The 12,138-nt window shown below is 40.4% G+C and overlaps 1 protein-coding gene across 1 annotated transcript in view; it reads right to left on the bottom strand.

Annotated features, from left to right (window-relative positions):
• Window positions 1-12,138, bottom strand: part of LOC122791488 (NADH-cytochrome b5 reductase 2-like) — a 289,138-nt gene that overhangs the window by 177,664 nt on the left and 99,336 nt on the right. The window lies entirely within an intron of this gene.

Here is a 12,138-nt window from a genome sequence, read left to right as displayed (position 1 = left end):
CCCCTCCACAGGAACTGGCATCAATGTCCAAACCTACTCCAAAGTACTACACAAGCATTTATATAGTTGCATGGAATCAAGAATACCCAAGCAGGACTAAACTGTCCTCCTCAAGGAAGAGTAAACCTGTCTGGTGGACATCTGCACTAAATAAACTCTATAATAAAAGGAAAAATTGCTGTCCCGGACCAAGAAGGAGCAGGTGCCTAATTGGAAGTAATTTCTCCTTAGCATGAACAAGCAAATAAGAGCACTAGTGAAATCCTCCAAAGCAAACTTTGGGACCAAATTGGTCACATCCTCTAAAGACAATCATAAGGCCTTCTTCACATATGTCCACAGTTTCAAAGGAAGCACTCAGATCTGCTCAGAACTGGCAGTCAAGGACACCACATGCACAAATGCTGTAGATACAACTAACCTGCTGGCAGACAGGTTCAGCATAACTTTACCACTCTGTCCCCCCATCAGTAAATCAGGGCATCTGCATTGCCTGACCCCCCCCCCAATCTCTAGGGAGAAGTCATCACTGCCCTCTCAAAGGCAAAAAATACAGCTTCCATGGGACCTGATAACATCCCAGGTTGCATCCTACATGAACTCAAGCAGGAAATTGCAGCACCATTAGGCACCCTATTCAACTAAAGCCTGAGTACCAGCACGGTCCAGCCAAGTTGAGGACAGCCACTGTCATCCTTTTGCACAAAGGTGGAGCATCCAGTGATCCAGGAAATTATAGACCCATCAGCCTAACTAGCCTGATCTGCAAGGCCATGAAATGGATAATCATGGACCTCATTAACAAGGACATTGGCAACCTTCAAACACTTGATCACACACAGTTTGGCTCTGTCAAGGGGAGGTCATGCCTGTTAAACTTGGTCAACTTCTTTGAGACAATTACCAAAGACATGGACAAGGAGAAGATGGTGCACACTGCCTACCTTGACCTGATCAAAGCCTTCGATACAATTCTCCACTCGGGTATAATGGCTAAATTCTTCCAACTAGGCATCAATCCATATGTTACCAGATGGGTAGCAAACTGGCTCACTCATAGAATCCATCTAGTCAAAATAGGGGAAGCCACCTCACGCAGGAGACCTGTAATGACCAGTATACTCCAGGGAGCAGTCTTGGGGCCTCTGTTGTTTGGGGTATACTTTTCTGAGGTGCAGGCCAAAACCAGTGGGCTATGGCTGACCAAGTTTACATATGATTGCAAGCTGGGTGCTGTCATCAATTCCTCTAGTGATGTGGACATCCTCCAAGAGGGTGTCATCCAAACAAATGACTGGTGCCAGAAACATGGCCTCAAACTGAATGCCAAAAAATGCATCATCATCCTCTTTGGGCAGAGTGATGTCCCCATAAATTATCACATTGATAAGGTCCTAAACACACAATCAGTCATGAGAGACTTGGGCACCTAGGTTGATAGCAACCTGACTTTTGACCACCACATTGCCTCTGTTGCATGGAAGGCTTTTGACATGGCCCACCTCATTAGGAAGGGTATCTCACCCAGTGGCAAGGAGGTCACAACATCCCTGCATTCTTCCATTATAAGACCCATTACTGAACACAACACCCCTTTTGGCATGAACCTCACAAAGCACATGCAGCAGCTGGACAGACCACAGAGGTTCCTCACCAGAAGAATCCGGGGCCTCAAAAATCTACCCTATACAGACAGACTAAAAGCCCTATCCCTCTACTCAGTCTCATACAGACTCCTCAGAGATGATCTCTGTGTGGTATACAAAGCAATCTCAGACCCCACCTTGATGGGACTGCTGCATATCTACAAGTCAAGCTCTACTCGAGTAACCCACACGCACGTGCTCAACCTGGTCTATGACATCAATAGGACTTGTTGGAGGGACAGACTTGTGTCCCAGAGACTCTCCCATCTGTGGAATAGACTCCCCCTCCATGTCAAGCAGAGTACCTCATTATCCCTTTAAGTGCAACCTGGATAACTGGATGGGAAACAGAAAATACACTCCTGGGATTCAACCTGTGTCCCTGACAGGAGCATCTGGTGCTGACTTGTTGGAACATGGTCTAAATTCTTGGCTAGGCTTGTAACGGTCTCACAGCCAATAGCCTAGTAACTTCGTATGATCCTATGAGAAGCCCCCCCATCCCAATAATTTGTTCCTTAACTGCAAACAAGTTCAGTTTCAATTTTATTTCTACCTAAGCAGCATTATAAAACACTAAACACTAAGTCAGAGGAAAAGAAAACAAAGTGACTCTCATATGGTAGTCCTAGATGCAGTCCCAGCCCTTTATGGTGTGTGAGGCTAGCAGATATCAGCTACCGCCTCTGAAGTTCCCTCTTCTTCCTAAACTTGGTCCCTATATAAAGAACTGTTTTTTGCAGAGAACATCTACTGTTATGGTAAGTTGTTCCGAACATTGTGTCACACTTTTGATGTAATCATTGCTGTAATAAAATTCCTGAGTAATTTGAACACTCCCAAAGCTGTACCTGTTCAAAACAAAGGAAGGCACAGATACAGCTCCTGCAAACATCTCCAGTTACAAAAGGCCCTGCTGGATTGTTATTCCAACTTCTGCTCTGCTTTAATGTTGAATATTCAACTTGCAGTGCTTAGAAAAAGTGAGAACAAAAAACAAATTGGCAGTTTTACAAATGCTCTAAACTGACGTGCTTAAAGAAGGCTGCTAATGTGGAGGCCACTCTGTTGGAATGTGCCTTTACCTGTCTCTGCAAGGTTGTTTCATGAGTGCTCTAGAAAATCATGATACAACAGGGCAGCCATTTAGAAAGTTTGTTGTGTCACTAGTTTGTCCTTTTTTCTGAAATGAAAGCAACAAATACTTGGTCTGTTAGCCTAAATTCTTTTGTCCTGTGCAGGTAACACCTCAGATGAATATGAACATCTAGAGATGCAAATTATTTCCCACTTACTTTCTGGCCTAGGAAAATAACTGGAAGTTAGTCTGATTAAGACAGAACTCAAAAATCTACTTTTAAACTGAAAGTATGATTAGTTATAAAACTAACCCTGTCTTTATACAACACAGTGAATCTCTCTGCATATTAGAGACAGTAGTTTAGAAATTATCTGAGGCAAAGTAATGGCCACCAGGAAAGCAGTATTTTATGGCAAATATTTTAGTCAGATCAAAGCTGATGGTACAAAATTATCTAGGGCAAGCATTTCCAGGATAAAGTTCAGGTCCCAAGGACGGACAGCCTTCCTTGGGAGATGAGACGCAGGACTCCTGTGAGGAGCTACTTCATATTTGCCAAGTGTAGATACAGTGAGAGATGAACTGAAATGGCAGCCACATGCACTTTTAACTGAAATGTGGAATGACTGCTAAAAAAAAAAAAAAAAAAAATTTGAGAGACACTACCAAGGTAATCATGATATGGATAAATCATTGATGGCGCTTCTTTTACATCATATAGTAACTTCTTCATTTTACCAGATAGGACTTCCTTGTTTCTTCTGGCCTCCTTCATAAATTTAAGGATACTCTCAGACAGCATGTGTTTAACAGGAATCACTATCAGATTGCACAGACAGACAGTCTGATCTTCTGCAAGCTTGGCTGAACCAGGGTATCACACTTATGAGCAAGCAGGTCAATAGCTGTCGGAAAACTTAACCTAATTTCCTCTGCCATCTACATCATCTGTGAGAGCCAGAATAAACTGGGCCATTATGGGGTAACCAAAATAATCCTGGGTCTCATCACCCTTGTTAAAAGAGGCAGAGAAGGGTAACCATATTGAAAAAGACTATCAACTAGAAAGTAGAAAGTGTCCCCTACCACGAGATGATACATGGGATCTCATGCACTGATGCAGAATCTGGTGTTTTTCTGAGAAGACGAATAAGTACAGTGGATATAAAAAGTGTAAACACCCCTGTTAAAATGCCAGTTTTTTGTGATCACCACTATAAATAATTTCAAAACTTTTCCCACCTTTAATGTGACCTATAACCTGTACAATTCAACTGAAAAGCAAACAAATCTGTTAGGGGAAAAGATATAAAAAATAAAAAACATATAATAAGCTTGTTGCATAAGTCTGCAAACCCTCAAACTAATACTTTGTTGAAGCACCTTTTGATTTAATTACAGCATTCAGTCTTCTTGGGTACACACCTGCCATCAATTAAAGAGACTGATTAACCCCAAATAAAGTTAAGCTGTCCTAGTAGGATTTTCCTGACATTTACTCAGTTGCAGCAAAAGCCATGGTTCACAGAGATCTTACAAAGCATCAAAAATATCTCATTGTTGAAAGGTATCAGTCAGGAGAAGAGTACAAAAAAATTTCCACAGCATTGGCTATACCACGGAACACAAGACAGTCGTCTAAAAGTGGAGAAAATATGGAACAACAGTGACATTGCAAAGAACTGGACATCCCTCCAAAATTGATTAAAACACAAGACAAAAACTGGTCAGGGAGGCTGCAAGAGACATACAGCAACACTGAAGGAGCTGCAGGAATTTCTGGCAAGTACTGGTTATATACTACATGTGATAACAATCTCCCATATTCTCCATATGTCTGGACTATGGGGTAGGGTTGCAAGATGGAAGCCTTTTCTTACACAGAAAAACATCCAGGCCTGGCTAAAATTTGCAAAACAATACATCAAGTCTCACAAAAGCATGTGGGAAGATGTGTTATGCTCTGATGAGACCAAGGCTGAACTTTTTGGCCACAATTCCAAAAGGTACATTTGGCACAAAAACAGCACTTTGTATCACCAAAGGAACACCATCCCACGGTGAAGCATGGTGGTGGCAGTATCATGCTTTGAGGTTGCTTTTCTTCAGCTGGAACTTGAGCTTTAGTCAAGGTGGAGGGAATTATGAACAGTTCCAAATACCAGTCACTTTTGGCCCAAAACTTTCAGGCATCTGCTAGAAAGCTGAAGATGAAGAGGAATTTCAGCTTTCAACATGACAATGACCCCAAGCATACATCCAAATCAACAAAAGAATGGCTTCACCAGAAGAAAATGAAAGTTTTAGAATGGCCCAGGCAGAGAGAGCCCAGACCTAAATCCAATAGAAAATCTGTGGGGTGATCTGAAGAGGGCTATGCACAAGAGATGCCCTCGCAATCTGACAGATTTGGAGTGCTTTTGCAAGGAAGAGTGTCAAATATTGCCAGGTCAGGATGCGCCATGCTGATAGACTCCTACCCAAGAAGACTGAATGCTGTAATTAAATCAAAAGGTGCTTCAACAAAGTATTAGTTTAAGGGTGTGCACACATATGCAACCAGCTTATTGTATTTTTTTTAATTTTTTTATATTTTTCCCCCTAACAGATTTGTTTGTTTTTCAAATGAATTGTACAGGTTATAGGTCACATTAAAGGTGGGAAAAGTTTTGAAATGATTAATTGTGATCTAATTTTTTTATATCACAAAAACCTGACATTTTAACAGGGGTGTGTACACTTTTTATATCTACTGTATATGCATGTCACTCCCCACCTCTTGGTTTGTCTTATAAAAGCAATTTTATTTAGGTGCATGTGTGGCTGTTGTTAAAGGCTTTGTCCATGGTGTTTGCTCTGTGTTTGAATTCTGGTGGGATGCAGGCCACTTGGAGGGTTACATGCATCTCTATAATCAGCTTTCAAGCTTGTAGTACTGATCTGTATGGGGGGGGGGTGGGGGTGAACAAAAACGTATGACCCCTGTCTAGTTATGCACCAAATAACTGTAGTTTTGTCCATAGTTAGTAACAACATTCCTAGCTTTCATTTGGGTTAGATGGCCTTGACAGCAAGAATGACAGATAACATCTCATTCAGAGTGAAGTGGAAATATTTCTGGCCTTGAGTTAATCTCTTCTGGACTCTGAGGTTTTATGAATGAACTCTCAAGCATTTTCTATAGCACTAACAAGCTAAGTCAGGGTTTTGTTGTATTCAGGTGGTGGTGGGGGGGGGGGTGTCATGCTCAAATTACAGTTCAGCTGAGAGATCATACAGCTAAACTCCTACTGGACACTTAGGAGGACTGCTACGTCCTTGTTTAATGTGTCCCAGTGCTGGCTGCTCTTTGCATGCTTTCAGGCACCCCTGAAGTTTGTGCATGTGGAACTCTTCTAGAAGTACAGTTTGGAAGACTGAACCCCAGGACTCTAATGAATTTCTTCCCTGTCCTGGTGGTTCCCTGGGTTTGACTAGGGAAAGAATCCTCCAGAAAAAAAATACTTTTTCTATGAGTAGGTACAATACACTCCACCCATGTCTAGGGTGGTTGTCAAGGATACATTGGTTGTGCTGGGCATCGGACTGTACTTTAGAACATTGAAGGAAAACCCTAGATACTGCAGGCAGTCCAACAGGAAAGCTTCCCCTGCCGCTCTTCCTCTACTTAAGCTTACAGCAGGCAAACACCTGGAAGTGGATAACGACCAGGGAAACGTTCTGTGTTTCTTGTACATCGTAACATGAAAGTAGTTGTATCTGAGGTCTACAGTCACCATAAATACCTTAGGCATGAGTAATCTGAAGAGGGACTACATGGAGAACATCTTGAATCTGGGTACTCATAGGAAATGGATGTGCTTACATACATACTTAAGAGTGGTTTCTGTAAGATCAGACTTCATTTAACTGTAGTCAGTTCAGACAAAAATACAGTATTCTCTTTGCATAAATCTAGAAATGCAGCCATATTAAAGCACATTTTACATGCAGATTCAATAAGAAAGGAATGTTTCCATAACCTTCAGTCAAGAATATTGATAAGAATAAAATGTGCTAACAGAATGTGCAGTACATTAAGTACAAACAGGGTTGAGAACTTAAGGTTAAAGAGCATGTAGAAATTTACAGGATTCTGGTATTAGGAAATACTACAGACACAGTGAGTTAGTTAGATCGCTCTGACTGATAATCAGAAAATCATTGCAGTGCAGACCACAGAAGTCTGATACAGACACTCGAGAGTGATTGGAGAAGTCAGATCAAATATTCAACATTCCGGAATATTAACTACACTATTCAGGAAGAAAGGAATAATTCTGAATACAATGAGTGCAGGTCATAATAATTCAGCCTATTTCAGTTTATCAGAACTGTTATTGGAGACAGTAAGATTTGACATTCTGCGTACAGAATTTACAGACAGTACAATGCAGACCTTTATTTTGAAAGTTACAAGAACATCTGGCACATAAAGGAGAGACTGGCACCTGTTCAACACAGTTCCGGGTAATTAAAAGACAAAAACGTTCATTCCAGCCTCATTCCAGTTTCTCTCAGCTATCTTTAGTTCACGCCACTATTTTTAGTCTTATCAATTCTTACAGTCTCCATGGTCCTGTTTTTGGTACTAGAAAGCCAGGAAAAAAAACATGAACCCACCTCTCCCTGGGGGACCTCTTCAATGGCTGTCTGCAGTGGTAATTGACTGAGGGGTAAAATAGCTAACTCTAGCTGGTTTGCTAGACTGACAGCAACACAATGAAAGGAGACAGGGCTTGGAATATGATCCACACCCTGAAAAGATGATACTTAAGATCTAGCAGTCTGAAGTAACCTTTGACCAATTGTGCTTGAAGAAATTTAGATAGCCACCAAGCCAGGCAGAAGCAGGGAGAAGCTGAGATAGTAGCAGGGTTGTGGGTGTTTCTGGTTCAGTTAGCCTTGGTAGGAGGAACTGACTCAGATGTACCCAGGCCTCCCCTGATTTATCTTTCTCTTTTCTTGCCACTTCAGCTTTATGAATGTCCTTTTGTTCCGGGTCTGCTATCCTTTAACTCTGGTTTCTGCAAAAGGGTCAGTGGTGTAAATTATACTTTGGTATTGATAGGTGCATTCCTATTTCCACTGGCTTCGCATTCTCTTCTATATTCTTAAAATATCTTTGATAAAGGACTAAATTAAAAATGTTTGTAAGGAAGAACATGGAGAAGTTACCCTTAGATGTCTTTTGGCAACGGACACATTCTTAACCATGAATGCCTTTGGAAAGTGGACCCTGATGTTGTCACCTTGGAGAGAGCTGTAGCTAAACTTAATTTGCCCTTTCACCTCTTGGGCCGCATGGTTCAGTTTTGAAATATGTATTCTCTGGGTTTCATCCTTTTCTTCCACAGATAGAACCCTCACTAGTTTTCATATTTTGCCTTGATGCTTTGCCATATGTATCTGGCAATTAATTACCCTAATGGCAAGTGTAGCTGACTTATAAATCTTTTTGCTAGATCTACCACGAATTTTACATTCTCTATCATCATTTGATTTACGGGTTATTATACAGGTGCTAGGCATGCAGTCCAGGAGACCATTGAGGAGGCTAGCCCAATTTCCTCAGAGCACTCTGTGATTAAGTGACTTGCCAGGATCATACAGTCAGCCTTTTTTTAAACACCTTTATTGAATTACCACTTGTGACACATGCAAACTTATATTTATATAAAAGTAATCAAACCAAATTAACAAGTTCACATTTACAAACATTATAGGATACATAGCAACATATGTCATGTATAATTTAAGCAACATTACATAAATTATTCAATTCCTGCCTTCTCCTAAACCTCATTCCTCGTCCAAAACATTTTCTGCATGTGTTGTTTCCACAATTTCTATTTTTCTATGTAATGTACTCCTACCCCTTTCTAAAGAAAGTTTTCTGTAGCTCTGTTACAATATTCTCCTATAGTTTATGATGATTTTGATTTTTGCTTTTCATTTTCTGCTAACTTTTTTTTGTTCACCAGAATTAAACTTAACAAGTTTTACTGTGTCTAGGCAATACAGATCATGTATCCCAGCTCAAATATCTCATTCGTCATCTAACATGAGGACTAGATGGCATAAAGGTCTTTACCTCCCATGCGCAAAGTACAAGGTTGAGTCCTGACTTCCAGCCAATGCCTGTTTGAGTATGTATATTCTCCCTCTGTGTCTGTGGGGTTCTTCCCACCTCCACAAAACATGCTGAGGGTTCCATCTCAAAAAACTCAACAATGAATGGAGATGTGGGTAGCAGGACATACTCTACATGGTGCCCTATAGGGGGAAGAGTTGTACTGCTTTGGGTATTTACTGTGGTGTGCAGTATCCTCAACACAGGAGAACATGGATCACAGACTTGGGTTAGGGATGTCAGGGACCAATGCTAACAGTGGGAAGGGCATTGGGCCAGTGTGTGCCTGCCATAAAGCTCAGCCTGGGATAACTAGGACATCCCTACTGAGCAAAAGCTGGACATAAAACCAATCAACCTGCCTGCCAAACATGAACTGAGAATTGCTATACTTCAGGTAGGTTTACTGACACAGGATGCTGCTAGGAAGTGGATGACATGATGATACAGAGGCTGGACAACCTACGTATTCAAAAGACAAGATGGAAGGGCAGACTTGGCTTGGCATCCAGAATCTACTACTCAGAAGAAGGACAGGCTAGAAATGGTGTGGGAATTGTGGTGACAGACAGACAGGCTTCAGAAGGCAGTGAGGGATATTGTCATAATGAGTGTCAGACTCATGACAATCAGACTCCAATGTAAAGATAGGGCAGTATTCATAATCTCAACCTATGCCTCACAGAAAAGAGTGCATTCAGGCAGCAGTTGCAGGACCTACTAGATACAGTAGGACAACATGAATTGGTGTTGATAATGGGTGACTTAAATGTACATATTGGGCAGACAGAACAGGATATGAGGACTGCCTGGGTCAACATGGGTGGGGCAACAGGAATAAAGGAGAGGCCGTTCCAGACTTCTGTCTGACAAATGGCTTGATAGTAGCTAATACATGGTGTAGAAAAGAGACAGTGACAAGATCACATACAAGAGTGGCCAGCATGCAACTCAAGTAAACTTCGTCCTAGTAAGCAAAGGACACTGAGGTAGAACCAATGATTGTAAAGTCAGCCCCAGTGAAACAGTCGAACCACAGCAAAAAACACTGCAGAATCAGCTGCATACAGTGGTACGAGAAGGCTCTAAAGTCAACATAGACTAGGCTGAAGACCTGGAAGGTGGCTAGAGAGAAAGTACAACAGTTCAAGAAATTACTCCAGGCTTTAGTATCCCAAGAAGAGGAGGAAATAGGTAGAGCTGAAGAAGAATGGCAGTGCCTCAAAACCGTAGGAAATTTCCAACTGGTTTGGTTCCTGCCGCCAATCTTCACAAAGACATAGAACTTTTTGACCATCAAGGTTATGAATTAATGGGGGCTTTTTATGAGGCACAACCTGAGGATTATTGATGGATTGGTAGACGAGGCTACTTAATTTGACCGTATCATTATGAATGATTTATTAACCATTCTGACCAATACAAGAACATGTTTTGCAATGTGGATAAAGTTATTTTAGGTATTAAAAATCGGAATAAGAAAGTAGAAAGGGATAGGCTTGACAATTAAAATGGAAGAGTCTACCCTAAACCACACATCAATAGGGATTTTATGTTAGATCAAACAGAAGAATATCATGCTGCCCCCCAAATTTGTGGGGGTGACTGATGAAGAGTTCCCCCTTTACACCAATCTCCTTTAAGAATATCTGAGAGGTTTATGAATCGGAAGAAGCAACAATGAGTAGGGCAGAATCAATACAGGATGGATTTGGGTTTACTTCTACCCACAGAACAACCTGAGGGCGAGGTTAAATTGCAACAGGAGGAACAACTAAGTCAAAATTTTCAGCAAATACTGACTTGGTTGAGTTGGATAATCATGATCTGTCCATTGTTTTAAACACCACAGGTGACTTTAAAATTTATAATTCACCCTTAATGTATATGGACACGAACAATCTGACCTACTCAGTAAAGGTCAAAATATTGTGCCAACACCAAGGCTATTATTGAAAATGTACTCATAGAAAGCTTAATTTTAGGGTGGTATTCAAGGATAACTATATAGAATACGTACCGGACCAGTTTTGTAAAAAAAGTATTTTTAATCCACCCCTCCCATTGCCTTTAATATTGTTTTAAAATTGTGTGAATATGATTTTAGGGAATTCATTAAAGGTAATTCTGTTGCATTTGAACTCAATCTATCAAAGTCCAAATACAGGTTACTAGAGCAACTTAGTAAGGACATGAATGTGATTGTAATGAAACCTGATATGGGGGGAGGGTTTATTATGTATAAGACAGACTATATTAATATTAATAAGATGAATGAACACTTATTTAATGACAACTTTTATGAAGAGACTTCTCTTAATTATGTTAATACAATCTGACATGGTTGACCAGAGTGAAAAAAGCCATGATTTGTTTTCATATTTAAATGTGAAGCTTCCCATTGTACCCTTGTTCTTCGGAATCCTGAAGATTCATAAAATAGTAACTGACCCACCAATGAGACCCATTGTCAATGCAGGTAAATCCAAGATGCACCCTTCGGTGAAATATATTAATGTAACATTAAAAACATGTTTGAACTCTTTCTTGCATCTTTGCTGGGATTCTTGGGACTTTCTGAACAAGATAAGGGATACAGACTACCCAGAAGAGCTAGCAGTTTTAATCATCGAGCGGTTAATTTGTTTAATGTAATTCCACACAGTACAGTTCTTGAATGGTTCCATGATTTTTTTAGTTGAGTCTATCGAATTCAGTAATAATGAAATTAATGTATTAGATACATTTATGAAGACAGTACTTAAACAGCTTTGTATTTTTGGATGGGAAGTACTTCCATCAAAATAGGGGGTTGCTATGGGGGGGCCTCTTGTGCCCCCATTTTTGGTAATATCATTATGCTCCAATGAGAGATGAAATATGCATTTAACAACTTCAACCCCACTCCATGGAAGCTGTATGTACTTTTCTTGGACAACATTTTTGTTGCCTGGGACAGGCCTATCCATGATTTTGAGGAATTCATTAGGTATTTAAATATGGCCAGTAGTTTGTTGAGTTTTACTTTTATATATAACGTGACCAAGATCAATTACCTCAACATGGAAATTAGTAAAGACAGTGCAAACAAAAGGTTTATGAGTAATATTTACAGAAAGCCTATTTATTCCAACAGTTTACTTCATTATACTAGTTGCCATCTTGAATACCAAAAGTGGAGATTATTAAGGGCCAGTATGTTAGTCTGGTCAGGATGGTATCAGAAGATGATCAATTCA

Source organism: Protopterus annectens, chromosome 17.part0 (genome assembly GCF_019279795.1).
Source record: "Protopterus annectens isolate FY-2018-M chromosome 17.part0, PAN1.0, whole genome shotgun sequence".
NCBI lineage: Eukaryota > Metazoa > Chordata > Ceratodontiformes > Protopteridae > Protopterus > Protopterus annectens.
This window is presented reverse-complemented; position numbering and strand designations above follow the sequence as displayed.